Below are 25564 nucleotides of genomic sequence, written 5' to 3'. Positions count from 1 at the left end.
GGGACTCTATCTTTCATGTTCTTAGTAGGACTTCTATTCAAGATATATAATGCATAGGCAAGAACTTTAGCCCAAAATTCATTAGATAAATTCTTTTCCTTTAACATACTCCTCTCCATTTCCATTATGGTTCTATTTTTCCTCTATGCTACACCATTCTACTATGGTATGTATCTGGTTATAAAGTGTTTCTTGATCCCATGATATCTGCAAAAATCCAAGAATTCATTAGAACTTTATTCACAACCTCTATTAGATCTAAGTACCTTGATCAAAAATATGATTTTCTTTTCCACCAGTGATTTGAACTCCTTAAACTTATTAAAAGCCTCAAATTTTTCCTTCAAGAAATAGATCCATATGTTTCTGCTGAAATTATCAATAAATGTTGAAAAATATAAACTTCCTCCCAAAGATGGAGTTTGCATAGGACCACATATGTAAGTTTGAATCAAATCCAAAAGATCTCTTTCTCTTATAGAACTTCCTCCAGAAAAAACTTAGTCTATGTTATTTTTCCATTATACAACTTTCACAAGCATTAGCATGCATTATAATAGAAGGAAAACCTTTTACCATATTCTTCTCCTGCAATAAACTCAAGCCATCAAAATGAAGGTGTCCATACCTCAAATGCCACAACCATGTCTGGTCTAGGGCTTCTACCTTGAAGTTAGCTTCTATTAATCCTTGAATACAATGGATCTGAAGAGGATACATCCTATTCTAGCTCATCTCAACTTTAGCGATCAACGTGTCTCTAGAATTTCCATCCAAGATTGTGCATGTATTATCCTTAAAAATAACTTTTTACCACTTTTCACCTAGTTGACTAATACTCATAAGATTATGTGTTAGTGCATGGACATAATAAAAATTAGGAATAAACATCTTTTCTCCATTTTTAGCCAATATATTAAAAATATCTTTTCCCATTATAGGTACTATGCTATCATTGTCCAATTTTATTTTAGATTTGACTAAATCATCCAAATTAGAAAATAATTCTCTATTTCTTGTCATGTGGTTACTAAAACCACTATCTAAAAATAATATATCCTTATAATTTTCTTGTGCCACATTGCATGCTATAAATAAACTGCTCCATGACTATCTAGATATACTTAGATACATCTGAATAATTTTCCTTATGACTATCTAGATCCACTCATTTCTTCCTGCATTCATTATCCAAATGAACATACCTCTTACAATAATAACACTGGATATTAGATTTATCAAACCTTGATGACTATTGGTTTCTACCATATCCTCTATTATTCAAACTTTAATTAGGATGATTTGTCCTTCCTCATTGATCTATATTCACTTGTCGAGCTCTGCCTCTTCCTCTTCTAAAATTTGATCCTCCTCTCTCTCTTGATGAATTTTGATCTCTAAAAGCATTCTCAGAAGATGAATTGTTATTTATATTAACTCTTGACTCATGACATAACAAGAAACCCATTAGTTCATCCATAGATAATTGGGATGGATCTTTTGATTGTTCAATAGAAGCTACAATTGAATCAAAATTACTAGGTACACTTCTAAGAACCTTTTAAACCACTATTTGATTAGTAATATCTTCCCTTGGGTTCTCAATTGGCTAACAATATTCATTACTTTAGTAAAGAAATCATCTACATTATTTGATACATTCATATTAAGGTTCTCAAACTTCCCCCTTAATATTTGTAATCTTGCTACCTTCACCTTTGTTGTACCTTGATAACCAATCTGTAATGTGTCCCATGCTTTTTTTGATTTGGTTACTTGAGAAAATGTTGAAAATAAAGACATTCATTGCTTGTTCAATGAAAATAATGCCTTTGAATCCTTTTTCTCCTTATCCTTCAATGAATCTTTTTCTTCTTGTGACAATGCCTGATATTTTGCATGATTGTTTGGTTCTACAAAACCCTTCTCAACTAAATCCCAAAGATCATGAGAATGAAATAAAGTTTTTATTTTTATGAACCAAACATCATAATTCTGACTATTAAATATTAGAGTTTGTGGTGGTAATGAATTGTTGATCATTGCCATCTCTTTAAACGTAATTCTCTAATTTCACATTCAGCTTCCTCATTCAATTAACATGATTCAACTCCACAATAAACATTGGCTTTAATACCACTTTGTTAGTAATCAGTGGCACTAACTAAATAAATAAAATCACCAAATAAAGATGCTACAACATTAATCAATTCATAAATAATAATAACACAATTGCTACAACAAACATGAGAACTCTTAAATGCTGCTACAATAGAATGAAAAATAAAAGACTCATAATTTATTCATTCTTCATGCGCAAAAATAAATACATTCTCTCCTTTTAAAGAATCTCTCAAACCACTAACCCTCGTTGTTTTCATAAATGCACAGTATCCTAACTAATCAAAGACTGATTAAAAATAGTGATGGAAGTCTTCACTTTATTATAACTATCATTAAAATTAGAGTTCATAAATTTAGATCTCCTCATTACATGTAAGGGTAAATGTATTGTTAAATTTCCTAATTTTTAACTAAAACATGTTCAAACATGTGATGACGGTGGATGGAGAATTGATAGTGAAAGTGCTGCATGAAGATCCCAACTATAAGAAAGTTGTGGTGCATGAATATGCAAACTATAAGAAAGTTGCAGTGCATGAATGATGCATTGAGGTTTGTTTGATTGAACAATGCATACAAAAATGGTGTATGAAGAAATTACACTATCATATTTTTGAGAAGGGAGTACTAGATTACTTAAAGCTTCAAAATAGATAATAAGTTGTGATGTGCTACTATTATGAAAGGGTACATGTTCTTGGTCAAAATTGGTTTCACGAAGAACATGAGATAATCAATATATGATCGATAAAAAAGTACAAATTGGACAAAATTGATTTCATTATTGGGTAAATGTTTATTAAAAATCCCATTTTCACAAAATTGAAGTTTGAAGGTTAGGTGAAACTAAATAATTGATTTAATATACATCACTCTAGAATTATACACGTGTAGCTCAATCAAAATATTAGAAATCGCAAGTCCCTTAAAAAGAATATAAATTTAAATAATTAAAAAATGACCATCCAAAAATAACTATATATAGGTTTCTAATTGCAAGATAGATTGATTGCTCAATGTATTTATTGTGTATTTAAAGAGAGTTACACAATTAATCTACTAGAATCCTCTTGCAAGGATTAAATCTAAAAAATGAAAGTATTTATGAAACCTTTTGTTAGGAATGAATGTTGTATACTATAATGATCCTCTTTATCCTAAGATGTATATCACTCAATCAAATGGTAAGTTTACTTATTGAAAGCATGAAGGATAAATTCTATGTTAACATGCAAGATCCACACACACACACAAACACACATCTAATGATTGTAACCATTACAAACTTGATTATAGTCTAGATAACACTAACTAAAAGGACTAAACATCTAGTGATTGTAATCATTGAAAATTTCATTACTACTAATGGTAGATTAACTAACTAAAATGAAAAATATTGATATGACTTAGTATTATTTGCTTATATATAGGATTGCCAAATCAAATCCTAGAGGAAAACCACATTTGCCTCCTTGTCTCCATCTGGCTTATCTCATTTCTTTTTCTTTAGAGTCCAACAATCTTTCTTTTTATGCTCTAGTTTTCCACATTACTAGCAGCCGTTCGGTCTTCTCAATTGAGACCTCATTCACTTTGACTTTCCTCTTACTTTTACATGATTTCCAAAATTACTTCCTCTCTCAGTCATTCTACCTCTGGTTTGTGCATTCAAAGAACTTCTTGATGTAGATCCACCTGAGGATTTTCTATAAGTTTCCTCACTCAAAATAACACCAATTAGATCAACATATTTTAGGGTACTAGATCTAGGGATAGAATTACTCATAGCCATTACCAAGCCATTCCAACTTTCAAGAAAAGAACACAAAATCAAGAGAGCCCTAATTTCTTCATCAAAATTGATACCCATAGAAGATAACGAATTAGTAATAGTATTAAATTAATTTAAATGATCCATAGTAGATCCACCTTTTTTCATTTTCATATTAAATAAATGCTTCATGAGAAATACCTTGTTTTAAGTGGAGGGCTTTTCATACAATTTCACTGGGGTTCAGGCATCAACTCTTCTGTTGTCTTTTCTTTTGTAATATTAAATGCCACCAATGGTTCTAGGCATAATAAAATGCTTCCAAGTGCCTTTATATCCAAAAGATCCTAGTCATCATTTGACATAGATCTCTAATTCTTGGTTTTGTGTTTCGATCGCTTCCATAAATCCTTCTGATAAAGATAGTCTTCCATTTGCATCTTTCATAATTGAAAGTTTTGCCTATTAAACCTGTCAACCCTTAGCTTACCCTCATTTACCATCACACCCACTCAACCGTGAGACTTTCCTATAGAGGAAAACTAAAAGAAAAACCTCACTCTAATACCACTTGTTAGGATTAAATCATGGACAAAAACAACAATTACATGCAAATATAAACAATATTTGAAAATAATAGATCACATAGAAAAGAATAGAAGACACCAAGACAACTGGGCATCCCTGCCTATCTATATCCATGTCAATTTTTGGAACAAGTTCATCCACTTATTAGGGTTTCATGAAACTCAATGTAATATTATTAAATCACAAGACTTTTGACATACTTTCTCTTTTTCCACCACTAGTCCAAGTGATCGCTCCACACATGCCTAAGTCACTCCCTAAATTTCTCTTAGATAAAAAGTTATAAAGTATAGATTTAGTCCTATTCAGAAATTTTGATTGCCTCTATTATTTAGTGGTGTGTTGATTATGGATTACAATGAAATTTGAAACTATAATAATAGCCCATCCTTCTAATTCCAATCATGTTTCCACTGGCATTGATGTATACCATCGTTTGTGTGAGATTGACTTATTTTTATCTTCACTTCTATTGGTTCTTCTTAAACCCAAAACAAGTAATGAAAAAAAACAAAAACATAACTGACAATTGGCAAATATTTTGAGTATTGGGTCTATGGTCTTGATGGTTTTTCTTGACTTGAATGCAATAATTTAGTTGTGATATTGGTGAAAATGAATGGTCTAGCCAAAATATGAAAATATATATAATACAGCTCATTTCTTCTATTAAAACACATCAAAAATCTCTAAGCTCCCTCCCCATTAATGCCAATGGAGAGATCCAGAGCCATGGTTGGTAGATTAGGGTGCTTGATTATTTGGTTTGTCTTAATAACAATAGCCACCATTATAAGAGCCAATCTAGAGACTAGACTATTAGTTTAGTTAGTTTTGGACAACTATTTATCCAGATGCTATTATTTAGCAAGTAATTGTTTTGCTAACTAATTGGTTAGATTAGAGACAAATACTTGTTAATAATTGACCACTTTTGGAAACAACTAGAAACTGACTTGGTTAGGGTTGTTAAGTTGTTTTAATCTTGATCATCAATTGAGAATCAATCTCAGCCCTTGGTTTACCAACATGAGTAGAATAAAAGGAGGTCAGGGGGGCATTTGGAAACATAATAAAGAAGTTTGGAGAAACATTTGCAGTGCTAGCAAATGAGTTTGTAAGTTTGTAGTGTTAGCAAACAGTCTTGTAGTGTTAGTAAGGGTGGAATGTTAGCATGGGAATAGCAGTGGGGATTATTAGCAAGAGAAATTAGGAGGTTGTTGGAGTTCTACCAGTGAGAGGCAAGGAATTTTGTATCTCTTGATTTACTAAAGTTTAATATAATTTCTCATTTGTAGAACTAGTTTTCCCTTCAGGGTTTTTTCAAGGACAATTTGTCTGAAAATATTGTGTTCATTGTGTTGCACATTTCTTTCTGTATTTTATAAGTGAAGTTGTAGTTGTGTTATTTTCTGATATTAAGCTATCGATTTATTTTCAGTAGTTAAATAATCTTTTAAGATAGAAGATTAATAATCAATGACTGCAATAGTTATTTTTTCACATGGTATCAGAGAATTGTTAAGGGTAGAAGATTTTTTCCCTAGGAAAGAAATTTTGATCTCTTTAGATTTATTATTGTTTTAATCCCTAGAGATGGCTTCAGCCAATTTGAGAGATCAGGGTAGATTGGATGGTGCCTCAAATTTTGGTTTCTAGAAGGCCATAATTTTTTTATTGTTGGAAGAGAATGGTATTAAGAAATATGCTACCAGTGACGTACTTGTACCAACAGATGCAACACAGCTTGCAACATATAAGAAGGATGATGCCAAGGCGAGGAGGATTATCCTTCATGGTGTCAAGGATCATATTCTTCCACATATCACAGAGCTACATAAGGTGAAAAAAATGTGGGATGCCATTCTAAATCTATATTAGAATGCTACCACCAACATGAAGTTGATTCTCAAAGAGAAGCTAAAGAATACCCAGATGAACCAGAGAGAAGATGTCACAAGTTACCTCACCCAACTTAGACTTGACAAGGATGAGTTCATAGCTATTGGAGATAGTCCTGGTGATGACAAACTAGTAAGAATAGCCCTAAATGGGTTTACTAAACAATGGAGTTTCTTTGTTCAAGTTGTTAGTGGACGAGATACTTTAGCGAGTTGGGATTGTCTATGGGCTGATTTCACTCAAGAGGATTTTAGACTAAGTCTTGTCAATGGGGCCAAAAAAAAATAGAAAAATGAGGTGGAACAAAAAAAATTTCCCTAGCAGGGAAAGGGAGAGAAAAGAAGGGATCTAGTAAACGATCGAATTCAAAAAGTGAGAAGAAAAAGAAGGACCTTTCTAAGGTCAAGTGCTTTGGGTGTCAGGAGTTTGGCCACTATGTCAGTGACTGCCCAGAGAGGAAGAAGGGTAAGAAGCAGGTGGCAGCTTTAGCAAGTGTGGAAGAACTCTCCAATATAATGGAAGATGAGTTTTCACTCATAGCTTGTATGGTTAGCTCAACCTCACAGTGTGTTTGGTATATAGATAGTGGGGCATCATTTCATATGACAGGAGTTAGAGAGTACTTCTCCAATTACAAGGAGGAAGACACCAACATCCAGATTTCTATGGGAAACTTGTCCAAACTCAACCTAGTTGGGAAAGGGACTATTCAATTTCAGAGGGAGAATGGAAAGATAATTCCACTTCATGATGTGTTGCATGTGCTAGGCTTATGTATGAATTTGATTTCTGTATCTGTTCTTCAGGATAGGTGTATAATGTACTCTTTAAGGGTCAAATGTGTTGATTAAGCACAAGGATTGGAAATCACCCATAACTATTAGAGTTAGGAGTGGTCGCCTTTATAGGTTGTAGTTTGATACTCCTAAAGCACTAATGAGCAATAGTAATCCTAGAGATCTTGGAGAGCTATGGCATAGGAGGATGGGCCATATTCATCATGGAGCACTTACATTACTTTGTGAGATGGTCATAGGTATTCTAGAGGTGAGCATAGAGATGATGATGTATGTAAGGGATGTGTGTTGGGAAAGTTTGTGAAAGCATCTTTTCCAAAGAGTGACACCAAATCTGAGGGTGTTCTTGATCTAATACATTCAGATGTTTGTGGACCAATGTCGATGAAATCTCTTAGAGGATATGAGCACCATCTTACTTTTATTGATAATTTCTCTAGAAAGACCTAGATATACTTCTTGAAGACTAAGGATGAGGTTTTCAGTCGATTCCAAGAGTTCAAGGCTCTTGTGGAGAATTTGATAGGAAGTAAGATAAACGTTCTTTACTTAGACAATGGAGAAGAGCATAAAGGAAATGTCTTTTAGGAGTTTTGTACCAAAGGAGGAATCAAGAGAGAATGGACTGTTCCTTACAATCCACGATAGAATGGAGTTGCTAAGAGGAAGAACTATTCTATATCAAAGGCAGTAAGAGCTATGCTACATGACTAGGACATGCCATGTTACTTATGGGAAGAGGCATGTAATACAATAGTCTACATCCAAAATAGAGTTCCACACAAGGTGCTAGGGAAGATGACACCAAAGGAGGCTTTCACAAGGAAGAAGCTAGATGTTGATCACTTTAGGATATTTGGGAGTTTGGCATATTGTCATATTCTTGGAGATACACGTACAAAGTTAGATTAGACTACAAAGAGGGGGTACTTTTTTGGGTATAGTGAGACCTCAAAGGCATATAGAATTTTCATTCCAGGGACTAAAAGAATAATTGTTAGACACAATGTCAAGTTCATGGAGGACAAGGTATTTAGAAGATCCAAAGATTTTCTAGCCGATGATCAGAGTGAGTAGCCAACAGAAGCTCCAAGACCACGTCAAGGGTAGAAAAGCTCAAGTACAGTTACCAGTATGAGTGTAGACTCAGGTAGTGAAGATTCAAGAGTTTGGAGAAATAAGTGCAACATGAAATGCATCTAGAGGACTTAGATGTTGACCTTTCATCCTCTACAGTTGGCGAGAACCATAAGGTTCTAGATACAAAAAGGGATATTCAAGAGTTTTTGGGAGCTCCTAAGAAGAGTACTAGATAGTGTAGACAACTAGCCAAGTTCAATGACTATGTGGCATTGGTTAGTCAGTTGGTAGATAGTGAGCCTTCTAGCTATCAAGAAGCTACAGAACATCAAGTATGGTGAGATGCCATGGTTAAGGAATATTTCTCAATAATGCATAATGATGTGTGGGAGGTAGTGCTAAGACCAATAGATAGGGAAATAGTTGGATCACGTTGGATCTATAAGATAAAGCACGGTGCAAATGGTAGCATCGAGAAATACAAGGCGAGGTTCGTGGAAAAGGGGTTCTCTTAGAAGGAGGGAATAGACTATGAGGAGACATTTTCTCTAGTTGCTAGGTATACTTCTATACAAGTTGTAATCTCAATTGCAACATAGATGAGATGGTAGATCCATTAAATGGATGTCAAGACAACATTCCTTAATGGTGAGTTGAAGGAGGAGGGAACAACCAGAAGGCTTTGTAGCACACAACAAAGAGACCCATGTGTGTAGATTGAAGAAAGCTTTGTACAGACTCAAGCAAGCTCCTAGAGTGTGGTAGGAGCGCATTGATACATACTTGTAGAAAATGGGCTTTGTGAAGAGTGAAGTGTTTGCTAACCTCTACTACTTGGTGGTTGGGGGTGAGATTCTCATTCTTGTTCTTTATGTGGATGACTTGTTTCTTACAGGTTCATTAAGGCTCATAGTAGATTGCAAGAGGAACCTTGTAGAAGAGTTTGAGATGAAGGATTCGAGACTTATGAACTACTTTCTAGGCATGGAAGTGTGGTAGATAGATGGGGAGATTTTCCTTGGTTAAGGGAAATACTACATTGAAATCTTGAAGAAATTCGAGATGGAGGATTGCAAAGCCATGTCTATGTGCATGATCACAAATTGGAGGAAGGTAGATACATCTAGGGAGAAGGATGTAGATCCCACTTTATATAGATAGTTGATTGGTTTGCTTATGTATTTGGTCAACACTAGGCTAGATATAACATTTGTAGTTAACTCTCTTAGTCAGTTTCTGGTTGAACCAAAGAGAATGCATTGGATAGCGGCCAAGCATGTATTGTGTTACTTGCATGGTATAGTTGAATATGGGATTAGATATGTTTGAGGTGAAGGTACCATGTTGATAGGCTATATTGATGTAGATTGGGTAGCAAGGACAATAGACAAAAGGAGCACTTCAGGGTGTTGTTTCAACTTGGGATCAGGAGTTGTTTCTTGGTTCAGTAGGAAGCAGAAGTCTATGGCTTTGACTTCAACAGAAGCATAATACATAGTAGCTAGCATGGTGACATGTGAAGCTATATGGCTTCAGAAGTTGTTAGTAGCTTTTTTTGGTTAGAAGGTTGAGACTACTATGATACATTGTGATAATTAGAGTTGCATCAAGTTGTTTGAGAATCTAGTGTTTCATGATAGGTTTAAACATATAGATATCAGATATCACTTCATCAGAGATTGTGTACAATGGAAAGTTGTTCAGCTACAGTACATACCTATAGAGGAGCAGGTAGCATACATTTTGACTAAGGCATTGGGGAAGGAAAATTTTATCTTCGTCAGAGATAAGTTAGGTGTCATGCAGAATAACTTTCTCGCTAAGAGGGAGTGTTAATCTAGTTAGCTTTGGGCAACTATTCGTCCATATGCTATCATTTAGCAAGTAATTGTTTTGCTAACTAATTGGTTAGATTACAAACAAATACTTGTTAATTAATTGACCACTTTTGGAAACAACTAGAAACTGACTTGGTTAGGGTTGTTAAGTGGTTTTAATCTCAACCATCGATTGAGAATCAATCTCGCCTATTGGTTTTCCAATAGGAGTAGTATAAAAGGAGGTTAAGGGAGCATTTGGAAGAATAAGAAAGAAGTTTGGAGAAACATTTGCAGTGCTAGAAAATGATTTTGTGCATTTGCAGTGTTAGCAAACAATCTTGCACTATTAGCAAGGGCGCAATGTTAAAGTGGGAATAGCAGTGGAGAATATTAGCGGGAGAAAGTAGGAGGTTGTCGGAGTTCTGCTAGTGAGAGGCAAGGAATTTTGTATCTCTTGATTTACTAAAGTTTAATATAATTCCTCATCTGTAGAACTAGTTTTCCCTTCGGAGTTTTTTCAGGGACATTTTGTCCAAAAATATTGTGTTCATTGTGTTGCACATCTCTTTCTGTATTTTACAAGTAAAGTTGCATTTGTGTTATTTTTCGATATTAAGCTATGAATTTATTTTCAGCAGTTAAATAATCTTTTAAGATAGGAGATTAATAATCAGTGACTGCAATAGTTAATTTTTCACACAACTTTTGACTTATGGGTGCAGCGCCATGCCCAACAACAACATCACACTCTTCGCCGAAAATCTGAAGAAGGCTCTCGTATTTTTGGAGGAAAAAGTTGTTCCATCTGGTTTTGCTACGGCAAATAAGGCGGGAGCATCAGATCTGGTGGATTTAGCATATGCGGTGGCACAGTGTAGAAAGGATAAGTCTGCTTCTGATTGTGCTACCTATATCAAAGTTGCGAGAAAACAAGTTGCCAACTATACCAAAGTTACCGGTGGCCGGGCAAACTATGACCGGTGTTTTATTCGTTTGGAGAACTACAGTTTTTACACTACTAGTTTCACAATTTTGATCAAGCAAATAAGCTTGGAGAAGGAGGATTTGGTGAAGTATTCAAGGTAATATATATTCATAAGTTGTTTCCTTCCCTCATAATTAGCATTAGGCTCGTGTGTTAATCTGAGCTTCAAATGAATATGTTTGCAGGGTACCTTGAAAAATGGCAGCATTGTGGCAATAAAGAAGCTGACTCTAGGCCACTCTCCCCGCGCGATTTCTGAATTCGAGAGTATAGTGAAACTCATTTCTAATGTTCATCACAAAAATCTTGTGCGTTTACTTGGATGTTGCAGACAGGGCCAACAAAGACTCTTGGTTTATGAGTACATGCCCAACAGTAGCCTCGACAAAATCTTATTCGGTTTGCTACTCCTCAACTTCCCAATTTTGCTTCTTTCATCCATTTCAATAGACATGAATATAGATTTTTTAACTCTCATGAATTGTTCTGAATGCAAGAGAACATAAACAAAACATTTGACTTGGAAGGAGAGGTTCAACATCATCGTGGGCACTTCTTGTCGTCTTGCATATCTCCATGAGGAATTCCATGTTTGTATCATCCATCGTGATATTAAATCAAGAAACATATTGCTTGACGACAACTTTCAGGCAAAAATAGTAGATTTTGGGTTGGCAAGACTTCTTTCACATGATAAAACTCATGTTAGCACCAAAGTTGCAGGAAACTTGTAAGAAAATCCATCCTCACTCTAATGTTTATCTAATACCCTTTTTCCTTTCATAAATGTAGCAACACCCTTTTCGTTTTCCCTTTGCAGAAGATACATAGCTCTTGAATATGCAGGCCATGGGCAACTGACGGAGAAAGCTGACACCTACAGCTTTGGTGTGGTTGTTCTTGAAATAGTCAGCGGCAGAAAAAGCATTGACTTGAACCAGCCACCTGATATGCAATATTTGCTTGAATGGGTAATTTACAATGCTAATTGTATCCTTTTATCCCTTCATTCTCTCCCTTGAAAATCTTGGTTATTTAAAGGAAAACAATCCTTGTCGCAGGTTTGGAGCCTACATGAACAAAACAAGGTATTAGAGATAGTGGAAAGTGAAGAAAAGATGGAAGGGGGGTAAAAGCACAAACCTGTGTCACCTTTTATAAAGAAATGTGATATCAAAATGTGGCAGTTCAACATTAATGACAAAAAAAATGGTATTTGTGTTTAAAATATGAAGATGATGTAAACTAATGAAATGTGTAGAATTGTATGAATTTTATGCCTATAATTTTTATAATTTTTTCGACTAAGAATTTATTCATTTTATTTTATTTTGAAGTCCCTTTTTTAACTGTAAAAAATATAGGATGTAGTTCCCGTCAAACAAGTATGTGCAAATCACATTTTTTTGTTTTAATTTGAAAATATTTTATAGATGACATGTATAGCTAGTGCACAAAAAAAGAAATAATTATTTTTGATATATATTTTTTTTGTTATAAGTACTCAAGTTCGACTTTGTCAGAATCCAACAGTTTTTTCCTCCCGTCAAATCTTCCCTATCAAATCTATACCTTCTTGAAAATAAATTACATATTCGTGAAGAGGATTCTCTCCTCTAGTGATAAATATATATATATATATATATATATATATATATATATATATATATATATATATATATATATATATATATATATATATATATATATATATATTTTGATATGATTTACTATTTTTTGTCATTTTTTGAGAGAGCATCTTCTGAAATGTTGAAATATTGACTTATAATATTTTGAGATTATAACATATTATAATTAATCAAAACACTCAAAAATTTATATAATGATGATATTGAATCTGAAATCTATAAAAGGGTATCCTGGTATAATGAAGAAGAGGTGGTGAGGGTGATAAACCTTGCGCTTCTGTGCATACAAGAATCTGTGACTCATCGGCCATCAATGTCTGAGGTTGTCACAATACTATTAAGTAAGGCTAAGATTGATATTTATAAACCACTGTAGCTGGCATTCGTGGATGTGGGATACCAAGTGCATGGAGAAAGTTCCCTCCCCTCATCTCAATCAAATGCTACCATTACAGAATCCCTCAACGCTCGTTAGTACTGCTTATATTTCTCTTGTTCCAATGGACACATGGAGAGTATCAAGAAATGATGAATTGTTAACTTCTAGGCGGTTATATAGTTACCTCTTATGTTAAAATAAGATTTAAATATTGCATAAAATAGTTTTACATCCCATCTTTAAGGTGAAAAGTAAAGGAAGGAAATGATTAAAAGAGACCCAAATTTAAGGTTCAATAAATGTCCTATATTAATTATATTTTATAGTTGAGGGGTTTGATATTATTTAATATCTGTTAAATATGAAAGATATGTTTTTTTCCATCATTGTGTTGTCAACATATGATCATATAATTATGAATAATTCTTAATAATATTGGAGAAAGATTTTAGTTGTGTAAATTTTTATTTTAGATATCAAAACTATTGACAAGTTCAAAATGTGTATATTTGGATATCAATTAGAGGAACTACATATATATTAGTAGTGCACACCAATCAAGAGGCATCACATATAATTATCCTATAATTATAACTATATAGTATAGTAGAATATTTATATAGTGTAATTATTATAAATAGAATATAGTTTTTGATTAAGGGTAAAAATAGATTTTTTTACAAGGGACTCGAAACCCCAATAATCATTACAAAATACTGAAAATGGTTCCCTAGTTTAAATGGTATAGATAAAGAAAATCAACACTCCTAGACAACCAACAACCCACCACTGAACCAACACTAAACAAAGATCGAGACTAGCAACAAAAGAAAACAATAGACCCAACCTTTGGACTCAAAAAACCAAAAAGACTAGTAAGCTAGACAAATAATTAACCACACTTTAAGATGGCCCAAGAGTCATCTCTTCTTGAATTTCCTTGATCTTTTCCTGGATGCTTTGACATCCTCTTTGTTCAGCTCATCATTCTTGGCCTTTAGCTTCCTTGTTGTGGACTTGGTCCTTTTTTTACCCAGAGACTCTTCTACACCCTTAAGGTCATCTAAGTCTAGCAACATGATACTATCCACATTCAAATCAACATTACCTACAATTTTGTTCATGCTCTCCACCATTATCTCCAAAGTTTCTATTAATTTTTAACCATGTTGTTGGTAGCATTTTCTAAGTTATCAGTTCTATCCACCAACCCCTACAACACATTGTTCTTCTCCATATCATACGCAATAGTGTTAGTCACAAGTCCCTCACTAAGTTTATTCACCACTTCTTCCATTTTGGCATTTACGGCTCTATAAATTATATTGAGCTTTTAAATTAAATTAAAGGTCCATTGCTCCATTTTGAAGGTATATATGGAGATTTCCTTCATAGTTTGCAACACTCCTAGAGAAGGTTGAATGTCCATCCCTTTTAGGTCCTCCTCCATCAACTTCACATTGATGTCATTTAAATCGACTAAGTTGGCCACAAGAAAAATCATTTCTCTATTTTCCTCATTCTTATCTTATGTATCTTAAGGAATTTGAAGCATGAGGCATGATTATCTAAATACTCCTCATCTAGATATGCCCTTTTCCAAAATATGTTTAACCTCCTCTAAATGAACAAATTAGGGGAAGGGCACATACTTTGCGACCCAAACATTATTTCAACCAATCCACCATAATAATTACTCTCACCATCCTCGATATACAAACTATTCACCTCTTCGTCACTAGCACCTTCACAACTAGACATCATTTCTTTGTAATTAAAATTCTTCTTATTTCTTTTTATAGATCCCATTTTTGCTTCACCCAACTCCACAATCCTGCACTTTCCTTTGCCTTTTCTATTACTATGAGTTTTAGGGGTTTTATCATTCTTAAAATAAACTAGCCTAGGGAGGGTCTCCTTAACATTATCTATGATAAACTCAAAAACAAATCTCATCAACCCTTCATGGAGAATGAGTTTGTTCAATTTCACCTTAAAATCCTTAATGTTATGTGCCAAAAAATAAAGCAAGTAAAATGAAAAGATAAACCTAATTTTTTTTGAAATGATTTAGTACAACAATATGGTATTTATGACCCCTATCATACCTCCCATCCAAAGTGATGTACTAAATTATTGCTTTTAGGACCAATTTCTACAATATTTTTATAGAAGAAAAAGTAAAGACACCTAACCTTTCTTTAATAGAATCCCCATCATAAGATTTTAGGAATTTCTTAACTGCTTTTTCTATAATTTCTTTATTTTGATAAAAGTTCATATCTTTGGCTCTAATCCCAGTTATAATCACCATAATGTTGATGTCTAGCTTAAGGTGTCTCCCTACTAAGGTAACCATGCTAACATCCCAACCATTATTAAACACCTCAATGATCTTTGGTTTGACATCTTTTACTCTCTTCATATAGGACACCAAACCACCCTTATCCAACCTATCCCAAATCTCTAGTTCTTTCCTCCATTGATCACAATCCCCAAGTTCCTACCTTAATATTTCTTCAACATTCCTCTACTAGAATTTTTTGGCAAATGAAACTTTCCTTTCTTAGAATAGAGCCAAGATAATTAATAAAAAACAAAATCATCCACAAAGTAAAAGAAAATCTCTAAAATTAATATAATAACTTTCCATAAATAATGCCATCATTACTATGCATGTACCTAGGCTTATCATTCATTAATAACCAATTATTTATAATCCCCCAGCTTATATAACACTTCAAGTCATGATTGATCATAGCTTTTAAATTTTTGTACCATTTGTTGTTATCATCCCAAATAATGGGCTTCGAGCTGATGGCAGCTACATTCTAAGCACATTTTCCATATTATTAGATTCTACGTACATGTGGCTAGTAACCACTAGGTCTAAATTATTGAAAATAATTTTATACTCTATCGTAATACTAGATATGATCCATAAGGCTATAACCTTTTCCTTTAAACCATTTAGAATATTGATATAATTGCTTTCAATCCATAGCAATTTGTAATTGTACTTCCTCACTACCCTTAAACCATGAAGGAGGCTCATAGCTTTAGCTAAATGATTTGATTAACATCCAAGAGGAACAACAATTGACAATGGTAAAATTATTGAAAATGAACTTGCCAAGGGTGTGGGATTTATGTCATGCATGAATGAAAAAACAAAGGTAAGGAAAGACCAAGGAACTCAACCTAGATGAGAACCCTTAGAGTTTTACTATCTAAGATAGAAAGTCTTGAGACCAATGTTCAATGGATAGAAGGGAGGACCAAAGATACCATAGAGGGAGGATGAGAATAGCCTTGACATGGGAAGGGTTGGAAAAATAGAACAAAAATAAACCATTTGTGAGGTTTGGAATGCCATCAATTTGGGACTCCATGAGAAGTCTAGGCATTGGCTACCCATTCATTTGAAATTCTTTCAAGAGGATTTCTACCCACAAAATAACCTACTGGAACGTATTCTTTTTAGAACAATCATAGGGCCTATTAAAGTATTGGTCATTAAGCACTAATCAATGTAGAAATTCCTCATGAGACACTTTCAACATAAATTTACGAGGGAATTTAATTGGGGGACATGCCATGAGAATCTATGGCACCAACTGAAAAACTAAAATCTCGTGTTTGATCTAAGTCAGTTAGAGCCATAATAAAAGTCCCCATGAATATCTCGATAATTGTAGTGTGGAACATATATAGGAAAATACTAATTCAAAAAAATAGTTATATGTTCAACATTTAAAAATATCAAAAAGAAATTTAAATATTTAAAAATCTATTTATACACGTGTACATAGCATGCAAATTTATGTACCTCATTAGGATCAAAATGGGTCCAAGGACATTGTTAGATGTGTTAAAATATTATCAATTTTTGATAGGGTCAAAATATGTCCTACAATCCATAAATGCATCATCTAATGTCTAGAAAGGTTTGAAGATGTACAAAAAGGTCTTACGAGGATTTATGTCACAATAGGAAGTCTTATATTGTTAGATCATCTTAAGTGTTATCATGTCATAATAGGTCCTATTATTTGCAAATATGTCCTATTATGTCATAAAGGGTCCTTCTAAGGGTTCCTAATGATTTTAATATCATAATAGGAGTTTCCTTATGTCACAAAAGATCCTACTAAGGTATCCTAGGTGTCTTGAAGGGCCTTAGGTGTTCTAAAGGGTACTAGGATGTAATAAGGGTTTCCTAGGATTGTATTTTAACATCTAACTATAGACATATAACATTTATACATAGCATGGAAAGAAATAGAACACACACATAACATTTAAATATATAATAAAGAAACATAGACATTTAACTATACATTTGAGATAATTGTCTATAGTTTTAAAAATAAGATTTTTGTACATTTTCTCATACATCTAACTTAACAATATTTTCAAAGATATTTTAAAAATATTTTCTATTATTTACTAATAATAGATTTCTAATATTTTATAATAACTTAGTTTTCTAACTAAGGGTTTCCAACATCTTATAGCTACAATGTTCTAATAATTTTAACTGCATTTTTTAAAAATTAGGCAAATCTTGAAAATATTTCTATTAATTACTAATAATAGATTTCTAATATTTTATAATAATTTAGTTTTCCAACTTAGGGTTTCCAATATTTTATAGCTCCAACTTATTCTAATTTTAACTATGATAAATAAATAGAAAATCTTGAAAACTGTTGAAATAAAAAAGTAAATAAGATAATTGAATAACATATATTTTATAGTAAAAGTTTTAAATAGGAAAGGAAACATTATTTGTGTCTAGTATCAACGATGGATGAAACAACTTAAAAATTTTCATGAGATGGTTATGATAGTCCAGGTTGTGGGAGAATTCAATATAACACTTATGAACTATGAGTATTTTCTAAACTTAATATTTTTGATGTATTAAAAAGAAACTAGAAGAGGTGCTAACCTTGATGTACAATAGGCTAAGGAAAAACCAATAGTCACACCCCTACGATTTCAAACTATGCCTTTTCTAGACATAAAATGTCTTATCGATCAAAAAATGATCCAGATTCTTCTTACTAATAGTATTAACATAAACAACCATATTACTATGAAGTCTAAACAAAAAATTATGGTGGCAACATAAATTACAGGTGCTTCTATTTAAACAAAAGTGATCCAACTTAATCAAAATTTCTTTGAATGGCACAAAGTTCACAATATACCATATCATAAAAAAAATAAAAGAAAAAAGAGCACAAGGGCTAGCTCTCCTCATTATCATCCGAGTTGTCCACAACTAGTTTTTCTCCTCCTCCTTGAAAGGCTATCCAATAGGGTCTTGATCCAGTCATTTGCCAGAAAGTCATAGAGGGAGTGGCTGGCTTCACTTTCTTTTCCCACTTTTTTCTCCTCATTTTTCACATGTAGAAATACAAAAAGGTGGCCTCTGAATGCATTACCTTCATATAAAACTCAACAAGTACCCAAAATTTATGGTATGAGGCCTCCTGATTATTGATCAAATCATACATAGACTTCTCCAACCTATCTATCTTTTTTTTTCTTTTATCCTCTTCATGGTGGTTACTCCCCATCTTCCCACCACCCACAACAACCTCCTTTATTGGGGAGGTGATATCCTCACCCAAGCTCTTGTCCTAGAATGGGTTACCTTCCATGGTATCAGAAAAATGCGATGAACTAGGGATATCTTTGCTTCCAGAGCCAATGACTATCACTTTTAGCTTCCTCTTACTAGAAGGTTTTATTTAACTCTCCATGAATTTTGATCTCACTTCTTTTTGGGAGGGGGGTCCTAAATTTCTCCATTTTGAGCCTCTTGTGGGATCTCCTAGCAACTTTACTGCTCCACCCAGTATGAGTATTTGAGCCAATAAAGCTAATTTCTTTTTTGGTAGCAATGGAAATTTTTATAGCTCTCTTTGAGGCCAACCCAGGGCTCAGGTTAGTGGAGGCTTGGGGAGTCACACTAACTAGGGGGCTAACCAAAAGGGGCGAGTTGAGGGAAAGTTAGAATTTGTAGAGTTTGAACATGAAGGCCTAATCTAGGATATAAAAGGGTTTTTTTTTCTTCCCTCTTTTTTCGTACATTAAAAACACTATCCTCCATCGAATGCAAACTAATGTGTGGGAAAGAGATTAAGTCCAAGTTTCTAAAATGATTTGAGATGGGGAATTAGTAATAGTACAACACTTGGAACTGGTCCTCAAGAATAATACAATGCGTGATGGCATATCACACAATGTCCCATGGCTTACACAAGTCCTCATGAGAGAAGTCACCATGCAGGCACTAAAGGTTCCTCCTTAGGGTAGAAATTTTTTTGTAGATTTGTTCCATCCAAAACTTTGGGCTGCTTATGCCAGCTCTTGCCTTTGAGACACAAGGCACTTGCCCTAGCCATGAGCTCCTCAATCATTTCAAAGGCCACCCCCATTAATGGGCACCTTTCTATTAGCCTAGGAATTATAAGGACACATGCTTGTCATACCTTTCTAGACTTAATGTTGATGCTTCCTATATGGGGGAGTACATGTAGCTAAGCAAAGTCATCAAGGACTCTTGGTAGCTAGTATGAAATAATGCTTTTGGACACTTGAGCCGGTTGAAGACTTTAGCAACTTGATTGACATAATGATGCCTTTGTCATTGATGTCAATGGGGGAGACATTGAATGAAAAACATCTTCTGGCAGTATGTGGGAGATGTATATGGGGGAGAGATGTACCAAAGAAAGATTATCACATTGAGTTATATCAATGGAGGAGTATAAACAATTGATTCCATCCATGTAAGAATGAGGAAACATAGATAAAGATTTTTTCCTATGAGTTTCAAATTTGATTCATGAAGAGGATATGAAAAGATAAGAGCAACAACAGAGTTGGATTTGGTATTCCTGGAACTTAGATGTTTTTTATCTATGTTTCCATCAATTCCAAAATGGGAGATTGTTAGCATGAATGTTGATGGTATTCTTTTGGGGGAGCATACCAAACAATGATAGAACACTTTTAGAGATTGACAAGTTGCATTCATGACTATTTTTGTCATTAATGTCAACATAGTATTGTTTCTATACAGACTGGTAGAGTAGCAAACATAAAATGAGCTCATATGAACTGTGTATTGATGATGAAGCCAAGTGTAGTTGAGGATATTTCTAAATTATGTCCTGATGAATTGGACATATACACATGAGGAAAATTAAAGACATGTGAATGTTATTTTTAATTTATAGAAGACAGTGTGTAGACAAAGTACTTGAGAAGTGGCTTCTAGTGTTTAGATTATATTTCCTAACAATGATAGAATATGGATGAGTCTAGTTAGACAATGATAGTAGACAACCTGATGAAGATGATAGGAAGTGCATGAGGTTCAATGTTTCACGTGTGAGAAGTAGTAATTACTACGAGCCAACAGTATTTTGTAATTGTAATAATATCTTAATGAGGTCCTATTATAATTGATTGGGAAAGTGTCAAGGCCAACTTAAGGAATTATTTTAATGATATTGTATAAAGGAATTATATTTTCCTTGTGATGTAGTGTGTAAATGTGTACAAGTGAGAATTGTTCAAGTGATATGTGAAGTTTGTAAATGCAAGTAAGTGGTCTAAGGGATCAGTGTGATACAAAGTTGAAGATTTGATATTGAGATCTATGAAGGTATTTGGTATGGTATTGGCACAATAAGAGGAAAGAGAAAGAGTTTGAGTTGTGAGGATGAATTTAATTTATACTATTTTGAAAGGAATAATACAAAATCCAATTCGACACTGAGTTCGGTTGTCTTTCCCCTGAAGCTATTTGGATAGTGGGTCCATTCTCCTTCTACAAGTCCTAATGTCTGGTTGACACAACTCCTAATAGGGTTGAAATATCCTAAAAAAGATTCAAAGTATCTTAATAGGGACTGATATATATTGAATATATGCCATGGGCTCTTAAGAGAGTCCATCCTCTTACAAGGAACTTTTATATTAGTACATCATTTTGTCCATACCATCCCTTTTGGGGTTTTCCCTATAATCAAGGGTTTCCCTAGTTAACTAATCTGGTGCTATTGTGTACATGACACTCTTCTTATGGTTTTTGATTATATTGTTCAAATGCTTAAGGTTTTATAAGGTTGATAAAAGTTATATTGATTTGATAACTAATTCACCCCCTTACTCCTCTTAGTTATTTTGGTGGACTTTACTTTCTAACAACTAGTCCCTAGTCGTCAATGTCCAATTACAATAATTTTTTACTCATAACTTAATGAAAATAATATTTTTATTTTCTATCCTCTTGCAATCATACATTGTTCTTCTATGCACACCTAAAAACATAAACACACCTAAATAGACACACATATAAAGGGGGGAAATTATGAATTTTATTTTTAAAATTTGAATAAAGAATGCATAGATTTTAAACAAGGCTTCATATATTAAACATGCATAATTAAAAAATACCTGCATAATATTATCCCCAAAAATTATGTATGTGGTACTACTTGACTCATTCTTGATGAATCGTCAACCTTATTTGATGTGAAATGTGTCTAGCATTCAAAAACATTATGTGCATCTTATATACAAGCTCCCATATAATTCATTTGATAATTTTGTAGCACATATTTTATACAAGATTCATCGCCACCATATTCACCTTTTACATGTCCACTCTGAAGAAAACTTTAGACATGTGACATATTTTCATAATGATGGTATCTACATAGTGCATAAAATGATCTTGATGATTTGAATTTTGGAGTACATAAATCTAAAAAAAACTAATGTACATCAAATTTTTATACCCCTTTATTTCAAGTTTGTAAAAATCTTCTTCAAGTATTATTCTACATAATGAATATCATCTTCCTTATAATCACTTATATAAAATATGATGAAATATTTCTTGGTGACACATGCATCAAATATGCTTTGAATACCATCCAAATGTAACTGTGCATGTTGTGAAGACACATGTACTATATTTGAGCAATCTATTCTAAAAAATGGTTTCATATTAATAACCTTTTGATGAACAAATGATTAGTGTTATGCTAAATCAACAACTGATAAAATAGTTTGAAGCACGAAATTGCCTCTCAATATTTGGAATTGTTTTGCTTCTTACTTTGCAAAAATAAAACCATGAAGAGAGTAAGTTTAAATCGATTTGATAAATTTTTCCATAAATCATCCAATATATATCTCCTCTTCAATAGATTCTAACATTTTAATTATTTGCAAAATTTTGTTTCATTCTTTATATATTTATAATTCATATAATTTACCATCTTTGTCACATCTATGTTTTCATTTCAAAGGAAAAAACGTCAAATCAATAGGTGTTTCACATATTCCTTTTATGTAATTTATTTGATCACCTCCATCATCTCTTTTGTCCCATTAAACAGCTAAGATGATATCACTTTTTTTAGAAGGAGGAGCTTATTAAAAACCATACTTGTGGGATATATAATTTCTTTAAGATTTTCATTGTTATCCATCCTACAAGGTAACCTCTTTAATAATTATTTACGATCTAACGCTCAAAGTGATACATTGAAACATTTTTGCATCTCCATGTCTATGTTAATGTCTTCATCTAGCTAGAGAATTCATACAAATAAAAAGAGAAAATAGATATTAAGATAAATAAATTCTCACGATCCTTAAATAATCCCAACCATAACTCATTTTTAGATTTCAACACTAGCCAAGAACTCTTCTTCCCAACAAAGAATCCTTTGGACAAGTATACGAAACTCTTCTTTTATCTGTATATACCCATATTAGATTAAGAGGGAAAACATAATTTTTGGAGTGAAACAAATAGAAAATAAAATGTCCATAAGAATTATAAAAAAATACAATAGCAAAACTTTACAATTCTATAGCTCTCTTCAGAGATTCTCCACTAAAAATGTGTCATACATTATCAATTGTCATGTGTGTAAAGCTCTATTTGGTGAGGTACCTTGCAATGTACTATCAACTTTTTTTACATAAATGAAAGTGAAAACTTTTATCAACAAAAAATAACTTGTTGCATAGTTGTGAGAGGTGACATCCGAGGGATGCCAAATTTGATTCTTCTCTTAGTCTCATCCCTAAATTTGACAATTGATGATAATCAATTATCCATCTAGTAGGACTTGGTTGCCACCACTACTACCATCACAACTATAACACCCCGTCTAGGGATCCAAAAGAATTAACCTAAAGCTTTACTAAGTTTGATAAACATTTTTAATTTTTTGAAGTAAGAAAGTATAACATACACATCAAACACATAGTAGCGGAAGCAATAACATGTAATCATCAACAAACATACATAACAGGTTACATTCCTTAGGGATCCCAACACGTTGAGTCTTATTTAAATTTAATTAATTCTAAGTCTATCAACTACCATATCCACATGAAAGAATAATTAGAAAGTCCAAAGTCCATTAATATACATTTGTTCCAAATGCCTCTTGGCAAATTAATTCAAAATGCTCATTCATCCACTATACATCTCACAGGGTATGAAATGCTTAAAAGAATACACATATGTAAAAACAAAAATACATCATCCTCTTCGGATCCATGATGCAAATGCAATACAATAAAATAAATGAAATCATCCACCACACATGATACATCCATACATCAAAAAGATATAAGACTCATCATAAAATATAACCATCCATCATAATGATCCATGAATAGAATCAAGGTAAATACCAACAAAGAATGCTCCAGCCATGGTGGCTACAGACAGATCTCAATGGTAAGAGTGAAAAAGAACTACCACCTGACTGCGTGGAACCTAAATGGTCCACTCCCACCACACTAAGTAGATAGTATCAAGTACCAAACAAGATATCAAATCACATAACACAAGTACTCTCTAAGTACAAGAATCCTAAAAGTATACTAACTCAAAGATCTCAACATAGATCGACATCTGGACCCAGAGGCACACAAAGACATGTAGGAAACCTACTATGCAAGCGGGAAAGTGTCATCACATGAATCATATTGGAAGTTACCCGAGCAATCACTTAGGAATCTTGAGTCCCCAGTGATCCTACGGCCACTAGTATTCTCTTGTACTGACAAGGCATACTATGGAATGCAAGGTCATAACCAAGCATTCTCTCAACTCCCATCCTAGTCTGTACTAGCACTTGAGGCATGGGTGAGAACATAAAATTAATGTTATTAGGTTCATTTAAGTCAATATTTAGTGTAACGTTATCACTTATTAAAAACAACTTACAATGAGTCATCCCTAGAGCCACTTAGGGTCTCTCGTCCCCCATTACAAGCCACCTCCCAACACTACATATAGATAACATACCCTAGGCTCATGAATTCATAAATCACAAAGTCACCTCAGTCCAATACAAGTGACTAGAAAGCATCAAAAGATAACCCGCAATAATCACATCAATTCTCCACGGGAAACTAGAAAGCTTCAAATGATAATCATAATGATTACAATAGTTCTCAATCAACAACTGAAGGCATCAATGATAAGTCACAATATCCAATGGTTCTCAATGAGAAACCATGAAATATCCTAAAATGAATCACAATATGGATTGAAGACTTCAAAAATGTTCAAGTCAAAACATGTCACAACAAGACATCATCAAGAACAAACCATCCAAAACATCCCAGTCCTCTCAAAGCGACTAGAAGGAAAACCAAATATTGCTGATCGATGACCCAAAAATGGTTAAGTTACATATCTCATAAACATACACCTCAGCTTCACACAAAGAAACTGGAAAGCAATATCAACCAGTAAATACATCCATCATAGAGCATATCACACATCACCATGGTTGGGTTTAGAAAGATCAAGAACAAATCATCATAATATCACAATCGCATAACCCCCTGAGCCTCTAGTAAATGTTCTAAACTGGTCAACACTCTAGGACCACCCAAACCACAAACATAGACATCACATAGAAGACAGAATAATCTAATAGTTTGGGTTTGTTTTGAAAATAGACACAGTTAAGTTAATCAGTATAGTTTTCAATTTCCATTTTTGGCATAAGCTTTCAAGTATATAAAAATCACAAAATTTACCCTTGCAAATAAAATCCTTCTCATTTATAAAATCATATCATGACTTAAAAATAATAATTTATTTAAAACAATAACAGTTGATTACTAAATAAAAATAAACCCAAACCCATTAAAAATCGAATTTCCAAATGATAAATATAGTTAAAATTATTAAATGTTATTTATCATTAGCTCAAATTAGTTCCAATATTCATTTGCATTTTCAAATTATTAATTAATAATTATTTGATAATTATTAATTTATTAATCAACAGTCATTAACAAATTCCTTAAGAAACAATATATATATATATTTATATCGTTAATTAACTTAATTAATTAACAACTAAAATTTTGAGTTTAATCCTTTTAATAATTATTA

General features: G+C 33.2%; 1 pseudogene; it reads left to right on the top strand.

Annotated features, from left to right (window-relative positions):
* Nucleotides 1-10781: 10781 nt before the first annotated feature.
* Nucleotides 10782-13270, top strand: LOC149536988 (cold-responsive protein kinase 1-like; annotated as a pseudogene).
* The last annotated feature ends 12294 nt before the right edge of the window (nt 13271-25564 follow it).

Source organism: Cupressus sempervirens, chromosome 10 (assembly GCF_028749045.1).
Source record: "Cupressus sempervirens isolate cs-2001-9-10 chromosome 10, ASM2874904v1, whole genome shotgun sequence".
Lineage (NCBI taxonomy): Eukaryota > Viridiplantae > Streptophyta > Pinopsida > Cupressales > Cupressaceae > Cupressus > Cupressus sempervirens.
Note: the sequence above shows the minus strand (reverse complement) of the source record. Positions and strands in the feature narration are given on the sequence as shown.